Below are 5,698 nucleotides of genomic sequence, written 5' to 3'. Positions count from 1 at the left end.
GTTAGGAGGAGCTGAGGCAAGGATGGGAGCACCCCATCATGTGACACTCGGGTCTCAAAACTGGGCTGCTGGTTTTCCAGCCGACAAGCCCAGTACCTTAACCACTGAGGCACCGTGCCATCCATTATCATTTTTCAATGATATGCTTGGTAAATACAAAGACAGGCACTAAGAATAAGAAAAGGCATGATGGCAAAGGAGGATACATGCTTGTCTAATATTCTAATTTATATTTCTAAATTGACATCTTTCTTATAATCAAGATTGCAATTTAAAATAAAAAAGGCATGCAGACACTGTAGTGTCATGGAGAAGATGGGCTAATCTGAATCAGATAGACAGGTTCCCTTGGCATAGCTGCTGTTTCCTGGAACATAATTGTGACAAATCTAAGCCCAGTGTGAAACTGTAAATACAGTGTCTCAGAAGTCTGCTCCTATTTGATAGGGAAAATTTTATTTTTATTTTATTCTTTTATTAATTAATTTATTTATTTTTAATTATTTTATTTTACGATTTAATTTTTGCATGCCGGAAGGCAGAAATCTGAGCTTGGTGCATTCATTGGGAAAGTTGACAACATTTGTAGTTGCTACCATAAATGAATCCCATTGGAAAGAGATGATGGGTTTAGCCAAAGAAATATTCCTATTTTAGAACACAAACAAGTAAGTTTGTTTCTTGTCGTCCCGCTAGTTTTCACACACATCTGCACAAACACACACATATCTGAATACTTTCTGCCACCACTATCTAGCTTTGTCTTTATTTGATTTTTTTTTCACAGCAAGCAGCACATTTCCAAACAAAACACTGGGTTTCAATCATGCACCATTTTAACTCACCGATTTAATTTTGTTCTAATGCCTCTGGCAGCCCAAATGAAGTCCAGAAATAATCCTGGTAATAAAATTATGTTGGATTGGATGCTGGTACTTTTCTGGGAAACTTTCTGAGCTCCCTCTTTTTTTAAATGAAAAGAATTACTATTATTATTATACAATTGTATCACAGCGGCCAGTTGTTTCACCGGATTTGGCATTGGTTACTAGTCGGGCCCCACCCAGGGGCCTAGGACGTCATAAGGTATTTTCGTAATATGCGTGCAGATCCAAGCAGTGCGGCTTTTTGCATTTGACTGATGGTGATTTTGTCAATTTTTAACTGTTTCAAATGTAATTCCAGTGCTTTTGGAATAGCACCCAGTGTGCCAATTACCACTGGAATTATCACTGCTGGTTTGTGCCATAGTCGTTGAATTTCAATTTTTAAGTCCTGGTATTTTGCGATTTTTTCATCTTCCTTCTCGGTGACCCTGCTATCACCTGGTATTGCGATGTCTATGATTGTGACCTTATTTTTCTCAACAAGTGTAATGTCTGGTATATTATGCGCCAGTATTTTGTCCGTTTGTATACGGAAATCCCACAAGATCTTGACCATCTGATTTTCGGTGACTTTTTCAGGCTGATGTTCCCACCAGTTTGTTGCTGTTTTAATATTATAATTTTTGCACAAATTCCAATGGATCATTTGTGCTACTGAATTGTGCCGCAATTTATAATCAGTCTGCACAATTTTTTTACAGCAGCTGAGTATGTGATCAACAGTTTCATCAGCTTCTTTGCAAAGTCTGCATTTGGCATCATCAGAGGATTTTTCGATTTTGGCCTTAATGGCATTTGTGCGGATAGCTTGTTCTTGGGCCGCCAGGATTAGTGACTCTGTTTCTTTCTTTAATGTACCTGTTGTTAACCATAACCAGGTTTGTTCACTGTCCACTTTATCTTTTATTTTTTCCAGAAATTGGCCATGCAGTGCTTTGTTCTGCCAACTCTCCATTCTTGATTTTATCACATGTTTTCTGTATTCTTGTTTCGTCTGTTGGGCCTTCAGTTTTTTGTTCTTTACTTCAATTAACTTTCTTTTAAATAATCAGCCAGTGCATGTTTTTCTTCTTCAACTGTTTGCTTCACTTGTAATAATCCTCTGCCACCTGATTTTCAGGGCAGATACAGTCTATCAGTATCACCACGTGGATGTAAACTGTAGTGCATTGTCATTAGTTTCCTGGTTTTTCAGTCCAAAATGTCCAAATCAGCTTGTGTCCAGTTAACTATACCAGCTGTGTATCTTATAACTGGTATTGCCCAGGTATTTATGGCCTTGATTGTATTTCCACCATTCAATTTAGATTTCAAAATTTTCCTAACTCTGTTGGTGTACTCTCGCCTGACAATAGTTTTTACTTCTCCATGCTTGATGTTATCCAACTGCAGAATGCCTAAGTATTTGTAGGCTTCATTTTCTTTGCATTTAATTAATTGGCCATTGGGCATTTCAATTCCCTCACATGCAGTGATTTTGCCCCTTTTTATGGATACAGTGGCGCATTTTTCCATGCCAAACTGCATTGAAATATCGGTGCTGAATACTCGGACTGTGTTTGTCAATGATTGGATTTCTATTTCTGACTTTCCATAGAGTTTCAAATCATCCATATATAGTAAATGCGAAATTTTTTCAGCTTCTTTGGCTGTTTGGTAGCCTAATTTCATTTTTGTTTAAGATTACTGATAGTGGGATCATTGCGATGATGAAGAGAAGAGGTGAAAATGAATCACCCTGGAAAATTCCTTGCTTGATATTAACCATTCCGTAGATCTCATTCCCTACTGCCAACTCAGTCCTCCATTGTTTCATCGCCTTTTCAGTAAAGGATGTAATATTTTTGCTAATCCCAGTTGTTTCTAAGCATTTTATGATCCAACTATGTGGCAGTGAGTCAAATGCCTTTTTGTAATCAATCCAGACCATATTCAAGTTCGTTTTTCTGTTCTTACAATTTTCTAATATCATTTTATCAATTAGGAGCTGATCTTTTGTGCCCCTGCTCCTTCTTTTGTTGCCTTTTTGCTCTACTGGCAAGATGCTGTTTGTTTCCAAATAATCCATCATGTTATCTGCAATAATGCCTGTGAGTAATTTGAAGGTTGTTGGCAAGCATGTTATTGGTCTGTAGTTTTCAGGTGTTGTTCCTTTAGTTGCATCTTTCTGAATCAAGTATGTTTTTCCAGTTGTCAATCATTCATCAATTTGGCCCTTTTCTAAAATTTCATTCAGTTGCATGTAAACTGGTCAGATATTTGAGCCAGAAACCATGTAATACTTGCATTTGTTTGTTGCCAATGCTTTTCTCAAAGTCATGTATCCACTTTGCTTCCTTATTTTAGTCCTTTGCATTTTCCCACAATTCTTTCCAGAATTCAACTGTGGCCTGCTTTTCTGGTTTTTCACTTTTGGTGTCACCATTCACATTAAGACTTTGATAAAAACGTCATTGGTCTGATCGAATTTGCTGATTTTGTTTATATTGGATGATTCGTGCCTCATATCTTTCAATTTTTCTAGCTGTTGCTGTTATCCGCTGTTTTACAATCTCTACAGCTTCATTGATGTTTCTTGTATCCAATCTATATCTTCTGATTAGCCGATCTATGGTTTTGTTGTTTTTAAGCCGTTGCTCATGCATGTTCTTTAAGTTACTAGCATCTGCCCTTATTTTTTTGACTTTTTGTTCTAATCGGATTTTCCACTTTGGTTTTGATGCTTTTTCTGTTGTGTGAGTAGGTACTTTGATTGTAATGCCTAGTTCATTAGTGACTATTACAGCTGTGCTGTACATTAACTGGTTCATTTCCAAGATGGATCCCGATTCAATTGTTGAAAACACTGCATTAACCATTTTCATGATAGGGGCCAAAATTTTCTTAGGCACAGTTTTTAGTGATGGTAAACGTTGCCTTTCCTCATTAAGCAGAAAATGCTCCATGATCTTATCCTTCAATTCTTTTTGTTTTTGAGTTAGTTCATCAGTTGGTTCAGTGATAACTGGTTCTAGTGGTGGTGGTGTTATTTCCTCCCCGAGAGCTTCTTCTGGGAGTTCTACTATAATGTCTTTAGTTATGTCTTGAATATCAGTTATTTCTGCTTGTGATATTGTTTTTTTGGTTTTGCAATTTGCCTGAATTTCCCCAAGTTCAACTTCACTAAACACTTTATTCCATATAATAAATCACCTTTGATCTGCTAGTCGTTGTTCACTAACATTTGAATCTGGATATTGTTCTTTCCATAATTCATACATTCGCTTTAAATAGCCTTTTTTTTCTGGCTCTGAGTTGTAGTAACAGGCCATTATGGCACGGTTTTCATCTGCACTATATTTTTGTCCTTTTGTTGGGTAGTCCACTTGTAGTCCACTTGTCGACGGATGTCCAGGGACCCCAACATCCACCATGGCCCTTGTTAACCCGTGTGACGACCGATGCGGTATAAAATTTTTATTCGTTTCTTTCACCATATTGTATGGGCTGGCGGGGTTCTTTTATGGGGCCAGTTGCCAACCTGACCCCAACCCTCCTCCTTTCTCATCCGGGCTTGGGACCGGCAACGGCGGAGTTGTTGTTGTTGTTGTTGTTGTTGTTGTTATTATTATTATTATTATTATTATTATTATTATTATTCAAGTGTAGCAGGGCAGAGTGGGAGAACTCAGCACAGCCAACTCACCATGATCAACTTGCTGCGGGACAATTTAACAATTCAATTTAATTATTTAAAATAAATAAAAAAATATTAATTTTTGTCATTCACATTTTGTTCTCTCCCTCCTTTTGCATCCATCCTTTCTTTAATGATTCTATTCCAACATTTCTTTGATTTCAGTGTACTCTTGTCTTGCATCAAGTTGTCCCACGGCAAATTGGCTCTGGCGAGTTGTCCTGCGGTGAGTTGGCTTTAGCAAGTTGGCCACAGCAAGTTGGCTGTGGTGAGTTGGCAATGGCAAGTTGGCCGCAGCCAATTGTCATAGACCCCACAGGGTGCCTGATCGAATTCACCCCAGAAAGTGTCTGTAGGCACACTGCTCATCTGGTCCTGTGACCAGCATAGATATAATAAAATCACAAGTGCAAAGCATTACATACTGGGATATATTGTGTACAGATATTGGCTTGATGCAGCTCCTTCTCATTGCATTGAACATGGTAGTTTTCCTGGTAGCAACATATCAGTGGTTTGTAATTCTTCTAGGATCCTTCTAGGTGGCGCAGTGGTTAAATGCAGTACTGCAGGCCACTTCAGCTGACTCTTATCTGCAGTTTGGCTGTTCAAATCTCACCGGCTCAGGGTTGACTCAGCCTTCCATCCTTCCGAGGTGGGTAAAATGAGGACCCGGATTGTTGTTGGGGGCGATATGCTGACTCTGTAAACCACTTAGAGAGGGCTGAAAGCCCTATGAAGCGGTATATAAGTCTAACTGCTATTGCTATTGCTAACTGCTATTTTTACTTATTTTTTACTTTCACCTCTAATCTATATTACATATATTCCCTAGCAGTTTTCCATCCAAGCACTAACTATGACTGAACTTTCTTAGCTGGAGGGAATTGTGTGTGTGTGTGGGTGTGGGTGTTTGTGTGTGTGTGTGTGCGCGCGTGCGTACGTGCAAAAGATAAAGCAATGTTGGCAGAATTTTGTCATCTAAACATCACTGCCTTTATTTTGAAGCATAATCTCCCAATCGGAGCACAAGGCTGAGATGTGCATCCTTACTGTCTAAGAGTATTTATAATATGGGATTTTAGATATGAGGTCTGTGGTGGAACGCAGTATTTTAGGCTAACTTTGCCAACTG

This window comes from Thamnophis elegans, chromosome 3 (assembly GCF_009769535.1).
Source record: "Thamnophis elegans isolate rThaEle1 chromosome 3, rThaEle1.pri, whole genome shotgun sequence".
Taxonomy (NCBI): Eukaryota; Metazoa; Chordata; class Lepidosauria; order Squamata; family Colubridae; genus Thamnophis; species Thamnophis elegans.
This window is presented reverse-complemented; position numbering follows the sequence as displayed.